The sequence below is a fragment of the Macaca mulatta genome, chromosome 13 (genome assembly GCF_049350105.2).
Source record: "Macaca mulatta isolate MMU2019108-1 chromosome 13, T2T-MMU8v2.0, whole genome shotgun sequence".
In the NCBI taxonomy this organism is placed as follows: Eukaryota; Metazoa; Chordata; class Mammalia; order Primates; family Cercopithecidae; genus Macaca; species Macaca mulatta.
In genome coordinates, this window is record NC_133418.1 from 13,049,392 (window position 1) to 13,060,573 (window position 11,182).

Consider the following 11,182-nt stretch of genomic DNA (forward strand, 5'->3'; position numbering starts at 1 on the left):
CCTTGGAGCAATCTAGTGTTTTCTTATTCACGCCTACAAGTGATTAGAGGAACTGGGAAACCAATTTATCCACCAGCAAATCCAGTCTTCACTTTGATGGGCATTGTTGGATATCATTTGTGCCTGGGAAAGGTAGCCCTTTATATCTTCATTTGAGAACACTTTTGTTGATTTGTATGTCAGATCATTACATGAGAATAAGATGAGAAGGGTATTAAATGGGAATGAACATAGAATTGATTCTAGGTTTGGAAGGATGTGCTTGTGAGACTGGAAATAAGAGAAGAAGGAAACTGAGTGGGTAAGAAATTCCCAAGGTTTCCTCTTACTCTCCTGACTTGTGTCCCTTACAATAACCCTCAAATACAAGCAAAAGAGGGTGGGGAGGAGGCCACTGGACCAACCAAATAGACTCTGTCTGGATTATGCAGAACTGGGTGCTACAACTGTGAGCCATGCAGAACCTAGAGAAGGTGTAAGAGAAACATCTTCAAATGCAAAAAATAGTTTTAAAGTAAGACCACAATGGAAAGCTAAATGATTAGTGATTATTTAGCCTAGAATAAAGGCTAAGGAGAAAAAAACTATTAATTTTCCTCAGAGTTAGAGAGAAGAATAGCTTCTGGCTGAACTTCCACTCTGACAGAATCAGAGAAAATTAGCCCAGCCATAAAGTGCTTAGACTCTGAGCCAGAATTTCCCAGTCGGGAGTTCTTTTGTATATTTGTTTAAGAACCCATTTTGGATGAGTGTCTTAGTCAGTTCATGTTGCTATAACAAAATACCATAAACTGGGTTGTGTTAACAGCACATGTTTATTTCTTACAGTTCTGGAGACTGGGAAGTCCAAGATCAGGGTGCTGCCAGATTTGGTTCTTGTCCTGGTTCATAGAAGATTGTCCTCATCATAGGCATGGGCAAAGACTTCATGACTGAAACACCAAAAGCAATTGCAACAAAAGCCAAAATTGACAAATGGGATCTAATTAAACTAAAGAGCTTCTGCACAGCAAAAGAAACTATCATTGGAGTGAACAGGCAACCTACAGAATGGGAGAAATTTTTTGCAATCTATCCATCTGACAAAAGGTTAATATCCAAAACCTACAAAGAAATTCAACAAATACACAAGAAAAAAACAACCCCATCAAAAATTGGGCAAAGGATATGAACAGACACTTGTCAAAAGAAGACATTTATGTGGCCAACAAACATGAAAAAAGCTCATCATCACTGGTCATTAGAGAAATGCAAATCAAACCACAATGAGATACCATCTCACGCCAGTTAGAATGGCAATCATTAAAAAGTCAAGAAACAACAGATGCTTAAGAGGATGTGGATAAATAGGAACACTTTTACACTGTTGGTGGGAGTGTAAATTAGTTCAACCATTGTGGAAGAAGTATGGCAGTTCCTCAAGGATCTAGAACTAGAAATGCTGTTTGACCCAGCCATCTCATTACTGGGTGTATACCCAAAGGGTTATAAATCATGCTACTATAAAGACACATGTACATGTACATTTATTGCAGCACTGTTCACAATAGCAAAGACTTGGAACCAACCCAAATGCCCATCAATGATAGACTGGATAAATAAAATGTGGCACATATATACCATGGAATACTATGCAGCCATTAAAAAAGGATGAGTTCATGTCCTTTGCAGGGACATGGATGAAGCTGGAAACCATCATTCTCAGCAAACTAACACAAGAACAGAAAAGCAAACACTGCATGTTCTCACTCGTAAGTGGGAGTTGAACAATGAGAACACATGGACATAGGGAGGGGAACATCACACACTGGGGCCTGTCAGGTGGTGGGGGGCTAGGGGAGGGACAGCATTAGAAGAAGTACCTAATGTAGATGATGGGTGGATGGGTGCAACAAACCACCATGGCATGCGTCTACCTATGTAACAACCCTGCACATTCAGCGCATGTATCCCAGAACTTAAAGTACATATATAAAAATTGGCCTCACTATGCCCCAACATGGTGGGAAAGGCAAGGAATCTCTCCGGGGTCTCTTTTATAAGGGCACTAATCCCACCCATTAGGGCTCTGCCTTCAAAACCTAACCACCTCTTAACACCTTCGTTTTGGGCATTAGAATTTCAACACATGGCGTTTGGGGGCACACAGATATCCAGTTCATCACAACAAGGTCAGGAAAGCTTCCTTCTGGTGAGTTTTTAAAGACACACACAAACAAAGATGAGAAGGCAGGGAGAAAGAAAAGGAGAGAGGGTAGAGAGAGAGAAAAGGATGGGGATTTAACTCTCTGATAAATATTAACACGTTTACAATTTTTTAAAAATGGGTCAGTGCGGTGGCTCATGCCTCTAATCCCAGCACTTTGAGAGGTCAAGGCATTAGAATTGCTTGAGCCAAAGAGTTTGAGACCACCCTGGGCAACACAGTGAGACATCCATCTCCAGAAAAATTTTTTTAAATTAGGTGCTGTGGTGTGCACCTGTAAGTCTGAAAGCTGGGGCAGGAGGATTGTTCAAGCCCAAGAGTTTAAGGCTGCAGTAAGTTATAATTGTGCCACTCTACTCCAGCCTGAGTGACAGAGTGAGACCTTGTCTCAAAAAAAAAAAAAAAAAAAAAACAAAGGTGACTGGACAAGGAGTTAGGGGAGGGAAAGAAGAGCCAAGATTTGTTAACTTTCCCCACACCCTACACTAGGCCAGAACTTACATAGTATTCACAACACACTTAGACGTGGAGAAATGAAAGCAGACATTATGATCCTCCTTTTAAAAAGATATCCAGTGAGGAAATTGCTGTACAGAGAAATTAAGCAACTTCCCTAAGGCCACACAGATCACTGATGAACAGACCAATGTTCAACATCAGGTCTGACTGAGCCCAAATCCTATGTGCTTTCATGCCTGCATTAGGGCATGCTGAGGTCAGCAATGGCGTCTGTGGCCCAGGATTGCTCAGTGGCCCAGGATGTCCCAGTGATACCCTAAGGTGGGCCGTGGGCTCGTCTGTACTCCCTGCACTGCTCCTTCACTTTCACCTCCGGTCTTTCAGAATCCTGTACTCCACTAGTTAATTTAAACGTTTATTTCCACTTATGGGTTAATGAGTATTGTAATAGGCAATGTAAAAGACATATCCATGCACAGTAAAAATGCTACAGAAAAATATAAAAGATAAAAGTTTTCCTTCCTTCTCCAGACTCTCCCTTTCCACAGAGGAAATCACTATTAAGAGTTTTGTGTGTGCCGTTCTTGAAAAATATCCTAAGCATAAAACCAGGTCCATATTTAGTACATCTAGCTGGGTAGAGGAACTTGTCTTTATTAATTATGAAGAAAAGAGGAATCTTAATGCCTCTCTTACATTAGAATCTTTCTGATGTTACTATTTTTTAAATGTGTTTCAGGAAAACCTTATGCCTTCACATCTTAAAGAAGTGATCACTATTATGAGAATTTGAGGCATAATAATCATGAGAAAATAATTTATTTTTGTGTTTTTATAATCTTTTAAATGCAACTAATTAATGGTGATTCTTTTGGATTGGGCAATGTAAAAACTTCTTTATATATATATCTTACATAATCTTCACAACAGCCTTACCATTACAGTTTCATAGAGAGGACCCATGGAGTCCTTGGTGAAGACAAGCTTTTCTTTTTTTTGAGATGGAATCTCACTCTGTCGCCCAGGCTGGAGTGCAGTGGCATGATCTCAGCATCTCAGCTCACTGCATCCTCTGCCTCCCGGGTTCAAGCGATTCTCCTGCCTCAGCCTCTCAAGAAGCTGAGACTAGAGGCAGGCACCACCACGCCTGGCTAATTTTTGTATTTTTAGTAGAGACAGGGTTTCTCCATGTTGGCCAGGCTGGTCTTGAACTCCTGATCTCCAGGGAGCCACCCACCTTGGTCTCCCAAGTGCGAGGATCACCAGTGTGAGCCGCTGGTGTCCGGCTGAAGATAAGTCCCTCAAAGTCTTACAGCAATACAGGATTAAGCCAGGAATTGAACCCGGGCAGCAGGATCTCTGATCCTGCATTTCTAACCACAACACAGATCACTATTCATTGCAGAGATGTTACATTCACCTTGGAAAAATGGAGAAAAGAAGAAAAATGACACTCAGAGATTATTCACCCAAATAAAATTCATATTCACATTTACTCTGATCTGTTTCCTACAGTGATTTTCTTTTCAGAACTCCAGATGTAGAAACAGAACCCTGTAACTGATGTAGTTGCCTAGTTTATGAACAGATTCACAATAGGTAAGGAATTCAGTCACTGTCGGTTACACAGCAAATAATAAACTCACCTGAAAAAGGGACTGTTCTGAAAAATCCAGAACTTGCTCTGTCACTAAGTGGAGGAGGGGACTGAGTGGTGCATTTGCTCATAGCTCTCTCCCTAGGGCCAGTTCCAGCAGGAACCTCAAACTGGGGACAGTGGATGAGCCAGCCAGTCATCAGACCTTTGGGAGCTGGGATGGCAGCTGGATGCCAGTGGCCAATCCTCTTTCAGCCCCTGACAGCCAGCTGACCCTGCCCTGCTCCCAAAAGACAAAGAGTGCTCAGTGACACAATCACCAACCACCACCACCTCCTGTTTTGGGTTGACTAAGAACCACAGGGCTGCTGTGTGGCTAAATACAACACAGTCATATTTTGAGTCCTTACCAAGAAAAAAATACTTGTTATACCTGAGCAGCACTGTGTTTATAATTGAATCACTATTCAGGTGGTGGTGGCAGCTAGAGAAATTGATTTACAAACTGTCTAGTTGGGTCTAGGGATTTGTTTTTATTAATTATGAAGAAAACAAAAATCTTAATATCACTCTTAGAGTCTTACAGATGTTACTATTTTTTAAATGGGTTTAAGGAAAACTGACTGAAAAGCGTGAGTTGCAAATAGCATTCTGAGAAAGGTGCTAAGCAATACATATTTCATACCACTCCTGAACGTGGTCAGATATAAATAGCAGCACAAACATTTAAGAGCTATTCTTGCTGGGGAAAAAAAAAAGTAATTAATTGGTGTTACACACAAAGGACTTCTCTATTTATTTATTTATTTTTTTTGGTAACCAGCACAGCTTTAATTACAAGTAATTGTTCTCAAAATCAGGCTGCTCGTAAGTTCTGCATTCTAGACAGTGATTATGCATCAATACCCTAATCTATCACTTTCATTATTTTAGTCATTTGGGTGTGTAAATTTGTATTTAATTCAGACAACAAACTCCGCAGTTCCCACTGTTACTTTCTATGAACATATGCCTTTTTAAGGCACAATAGCGTTGGATGATTTAGATTTACATTCATTTACTTTTACTTAGGAAAATAATGGTACATTATTGTGGGTTTTGCTGACTTCTAGGTAAATACAGTGGCATTAGATGTACAAGGAGCCAGGTTTGTCCCTAGTTAATCAGGAATTTTAGTAGGTGTCTCTATAGAACTGCATTTGTTACTGCGTCGTAATGAGCTGGAGTTTGCAGAAATTCCCCTGCAGAAATCTCCTAGTAAAGTAATAGGGGCCTATTCTTTACCTCATTCAGAATTTGTACATTTCTTCTCTCCCAGGTTAGGCACTAGAAATGTCGCCTGGATTACTGAACTCCAGTACGCTGTTTACTCTCTACCCGGGCTTTGTATGTCTGAGTAAATTTCAAAACAAAACTCAAAAGCCTTGCCAGGACATCTGATGGGAATACATTAGCTCCACCTTGTCCTTGTGGATGACACCACCATTTTGTTTCTGATCTCTTAACGCAGGTAGATATTCTTTATTTCCTATGAAATATGTTTCCTTGAATGCAAAACAAATGGCTATGCCCTTTGTTCCCTTTCTAACTTGCTTTTTGGTGTGATGGTCTAATTGCCATGCCACGCAGTTTTAAATGAAAAACAAAAATTGAGTTAAAAATTCTATCCATACTTATAAAAAACAAAACAATAAAATGATATCTTTGGTAATCACTTATTTGGTTGAATAACTCTCATAAAACACACACACCCACAAATGTTTTAGGCTACACAAATATAAAATTTTGTGGAGGAAGAGATTATTTACAATGTTAGAAAACAATGCCGTTGCCAGAGAAATTTTCTTGGAATTGCAAGGTAGGTCCGATAAGGGAAAATACATTGTATGATGACAAACTATGCTTTATGTATTTCAAAACCTATTTAAAATTAGAAATTTTGAACAAAATTTACATTTAAAACTACTCATTTTCTTTAATTATTTTTAATAAGCTTCCTTGTTAAATGGGTATAATATAGATTTCAACTAGCTCGGAATTATACTGTTTTGTCTGCTCTATCCTATCTTTCTTTCTCAGGTAAAGTTTTTTATTGACATCATGGGAATTTTGCCTAAGCACAAAACTGCCAATAACTTTACAACATTTATTGAGGGACTTCTGCGATTATAGATATTCAGTGAGTATAGGACTCATGATGAAAAGAGAAAAAAAATAAGAAAAAGAAGATGATGACGATAAAGGATATGTCCTCCTGAAAGAATTCACAATCCACACAACAACACATGCACACACAATAACACATGCACACACAATAACACATGCACAAGCACACGGAGCATTTGTTTCAGATAAGTACACGAATATAATAAAACTGGAAAACTGAGATTTTTACAAGCCAAAGGCCCTCTGAAGGTGGAAGGACCAGATTTACATGGAGATTAATTTGGAGAGTTTCTAGAAACATCACAAAATGAATAACATAGATTGTCATCAGATAAAGAAGTCCCAAATTCGATTACATATTTTTTATTTCACAAAGGTTATTTAACCAGTGTTACCAGTGTTTTACTAGTTTTTACTTAAATGAAAACTTTAGAAAGTTGTTTGGGGATGAGGTGGAAGAGACTCTGGGGTGACTGAATGACAAGTAAAGTTCCCAGGCCAGAATGGAGAAATCTAGAGTGAAAGGAAGCTGAGATTGGTGAGAAGACACAGTGCCTGTCTGAACTAGTGAAAACCAAGGCAGGAAGTTCCAGGAGGAGAAGGGATGGAGGAGGGAGAAACTTGTAAAAGCGGGTGAGGCCAGGCGCGGTGGCTCAATCCTGTAATCCCAGCACTTTGGGAGGCCGAGACGGGCGGATCACGAGGTTAGGAGATCGAGACCATCCTGGCTAACACGGTGAAACCCTGTCTCTACTTAAAAAAAAAAAAAATACAAAAAACTAGCCTGGCGAGGTGGCGGGCGCCTGTAGTCCCAGCTACTTGGGAGGCTGAGGCAGGAGAATGGTGTAAACCTGGGAGGCAGAGCTTGCAGTGAGCGGAGATCCAGCCACTGCACTCCAGCCTGGGCTACAGAGCCAGACTCCGTCTCAAAAAAACAAAACAAAACAAAAAGGCGGGTGGAATTGCTCCAATAGGCCACAGGGCACTAGGGGTCTCACTGGCATTTTCACATTGTGATTACTCTCACTTTCCATACCTTCTTGCTTACGTCACTTAAATCCAGTCACCCAAACCAAAGATTAGTAAAAACAAGACATATGATAATATTCGTAATAGGTGTTTAGCCTCTGCCTACAGAACCTCAAAGCACATTAATTTAGAGGAAAATAAGCAGTTATCTGACATATTTGGGGGTAGGGAACCCAAGCACTTATTTACATTTTTAATTTCCATTACCCTGTTAGTGAACATTAGCGTGCTGTCTAAAACTGCGGTAATCCGGGGATGATCCTGCCTTTGAACAGGGAGGGAACCATTAAGGGAAACAGCACCTGAGTTGTGGGAGTGCGACGCACTGACTCTGTTTCCAATTATTTACATGAGCAAGAAGCTGAACACGACCACATTCCCAACTGATGTGCTTTTTTGTGTAGCTTTTCTGTCACTGGTGTTGCATATAGTGGGTACTAAGTAAATGATTTTGTATTAAAGAGATTAATTTGCCTCTTTCCAATATGATTTGTACCATATGCAAAACAAAACAAAACAAAACAAAACAACAACACAAAACAAAAAATAATTCCGGTGACATATCCGTGAACCGAGAGAGTTAACGGGTGAGAGCTTTACCTTTCAAGGCACAGGGAGAGCTAAGACAGAGGTTTTGATTGCATGGGCAGCCCCAGATCAGCCCTTAGCTGGACTAAACACACTTCTAGATATTGTGTTTTTTGCTATTTTGTTGTAAGCAATAGGAGGTCCCTTTGGTAAACATTAAAGAATTATAAGCAAAACAATAAATAGATGTTGTTGGGACTCAGAGAATCTAATTTACAAGTACCCACTTAACGTCTTCAACTATAAAATTCAGATATCCACATTTATTTTTATCATGGCCATGCAAAATTATGTAGAAGGAGAGATGATTTACAATGTCAGAAAACAATGCTGTTGCTAGAGAAATTTTCTTGGGGTTTCAAGATAGGTCACACCATATTTTGGCCATGAAACGAACAGCATGTATAAGTTCTGACAGACACGAAGCAGCTGAAATAATGGTCATACCAAACATAAATGAAAATGATCCATCCTGCATGTACAATTCCAGTGCTTTCAGAGAAATGAGGGTTTTACTACTTTTCCAGATACTGGCAAGTTTTACCCTAATAAAGCCCAGGGACAGTGTGGCAGTGAATCAGGAGAATTGGGGGATAGAAGAATCCAAGTCCCCACACTCTCAGTGGATTTCGGGAACTCCAGGGGAACCGTGGGTCTGTAAAACACATGCTGTCTTTCTGAAGAGGCGTTGTTTCGATCATTCCATAGGTAGAGGCTGCTTTGAGCAATACTTTTGGCGTTACTTTGAGTCATGCCAAACACACTTTGCATCCTTGATTAAGACTTGCACCTCTACGCACTTTCCTGGGCATGGTCTATTCTGTTTCATTATCATGCACCCAGCAACAGACCCATTTCTACTGAACAATTAGAAGGTCATAGACCTGATCAGGAAGACTATGGCCTCCACCTTCAGGAAGCTTACAATCTACTTAGAAACACAACACACACACACCCATAAAGAGATCACAAACCTTAGCAGGGCATGGCGTGCCACTGCAGTCCTGGCTACTTGGCAGGCTGAGGTGGGGGAACAGCTTGAACCCAGGTGTTTGAGGCTGTCGCACCCTGCATCCAACATGGGCAACAGAGCGAGACCCTGTCTTTAAAAACACTAACAATAAATAATAATAATTTTATAAAACTAAAAAGAGACCATAAACTCACTTTCTAGGTGGCCAAGTATATCCACACAAGCAATGGAGAGTACTCACTTTTCAGAGAGCCTCCAGAAAAGGGAGAGAGCTTTTTTCAGACCCAGTGGCTGGGGCACTTTGCAATAGTGCAGAATTTGACACACCACAACGGCTATTATGGATGGACAAGGAGCAGCCAAGAGAAGGAAAGAGGCAGATCTGTGACCCAAGCTGCAGCCCTTGCAATGGGAATAATCCTCATCCTCCCTGTGTGCTGTGTGTGACACGGGCTTCCCCAGCAGGGCACTGGCCCAGCCCCTGCTCTACCGGAGGGGACTGTAGCTTTGCTTCACTCTCCCTCCCTGCTCAATCACTGGCTCAGATGACAATCCACCCCAGGCAAACAATGCTCATGCAGAGAAGACAGCCAGGCCAAGATCAAATTTTTCTAAAAGTTTTCTTTCTTTTTTTTTCTACATCATCTCAACCTTCCTTTTTAAATAAATGGACTTGCAAATAGACCTAACTTCAAAGATCTCATTGGTCAGTCTTCACTGTTTATGTACCCGGGCAGGGAACCATTCAAGATATTATTCTTATTTTTTTAAATCTTCTTTTTCTGTCTCTTCAATAGCATCTGGACGATCTTTCCATTCTTGTCTGGTGATAATGAAATCATTAAAAAACATACCAGAACCCTTTTTGCTTATCTCTGTGCCATTTGGAACATATGTGAATAAATTGAACACCACTTGCTCATTGGTTTTCTTTTTTTTCCCCTCTTCCCTTGTTTTTAAAAGCCCTGTTTGAAATCAGTCTCTGAAAGACCCAGCATCTGAGTTACATCTGACGCTGGGAGGTATGCCTCCACGTCGTCCACATGGCCTTGATCTAGACAGCGAGCCACAATCTACCCAGCACATTTTTGTGGCTTAAGTGACCTGGAGTCTGGGGCTTTTCTTTGTTGAAGATTTTCTTCAGGTTTCAAGTTGATTTTACACCAGTAATGGTCATTCCAGCTTGGGCATTGCACAAATAGTTCATAGATGACCATGGGGAATCCAGCTATGCTGTTGGGACTAGTAGCTAAACTCTCTTGGAGGGCTTGACTTAGATCAAAGAGCATCTTTCCCTTTCTTGGAAACCACATTGCCAGCCTTTTCCAGCCAAGGGCCTGCTTGTGTTAAATGAGAAGAGAGAGACTCTGGCTCACCCCAAAAGAGGTCGCCCTGGAAGAGATGGAAAAGGCTTTTCCAGGAGGAGTCTGCTCAAAAGCATAAAAGGGTCAGCCTCCAGCTTATCACTCAAAAAAGTTTTTAAAGCCTTTTTAAGGAAACAATTTTAACCCAGCTGCACTTGTCCATCAGTGATTTGATTTTGCTTTGTTAGGAGAGACTCGTAATCTGCTTTTAAATGTTTTTTGTTCCTGGCCTTCTTTGATAGCAAGTTCTGCCTAAGGCTACCTCTCAAACCTCGTCACTGGAGCTTTCAAGTCTATGTGAATAACTAGAATAATTTTAATCTGGACCTTTCTTTATCCCCTACTCCCTACCCACTCCTGTTTGCAGCAGAAAATGTTAGGGGGTTGTAAGAATTTTTTTTTTTTTAATCAAATTCTGCCAAACCTAAAACCTATAAAAAGGAATCATTTGTCCTTTAAAAGAGAGAGAAAGCAAGGGAGCAAACTCTATTTACAAAGTCAGAGGGAGTCAGCCTGATTTTATTTTCTCAAGTACATTCAGTGAGTCTCAAAAAGAATGCAAGTTCTCCAGTCTTGTCTCTGCTTGGTATAAGCCACAATTAAAAAATACATTTCAGAAATATATCTGAATCACTGTAGAACGTACTTTTTTTTTTGCAACAGATAGGTTTTATAGAAGCTTTTTTACTTGTAACTTTCAAAGATCGTACCCAGTAATCATGCCTTTCATGACATTGTGAACTATAATTTTATTTCACTAAGCTACCATAAAAGACTACTTGTTTTATTATTATAGTATG

The 11,182-nt window shown here is 40.3% G+C and overlaps 1 long non-coding RNA gene across 1 annotated transcript in view; it reads left to right on the plus strand.

Annotated features, from left to right (window-relative positions):
- LOC144333684 (uncharacterized) overlaps positions 1 to 6,486 on the plus strand; it is an 81,172-nt gene extending 74,686 nt beyond the window's left edge. The window contains exon 2 of the long non-coding RNA XR_013402613.1: positions 829 to 6,486. This is a non-coding gene — a long non-coding RNA (uncharacterized LOC144333684). The remainder of the gene's footprint in view (positions 1 to 828) is intronic.
- Positions 6,487 to 11,182: the final 4,696 nt, after the last annotated feature.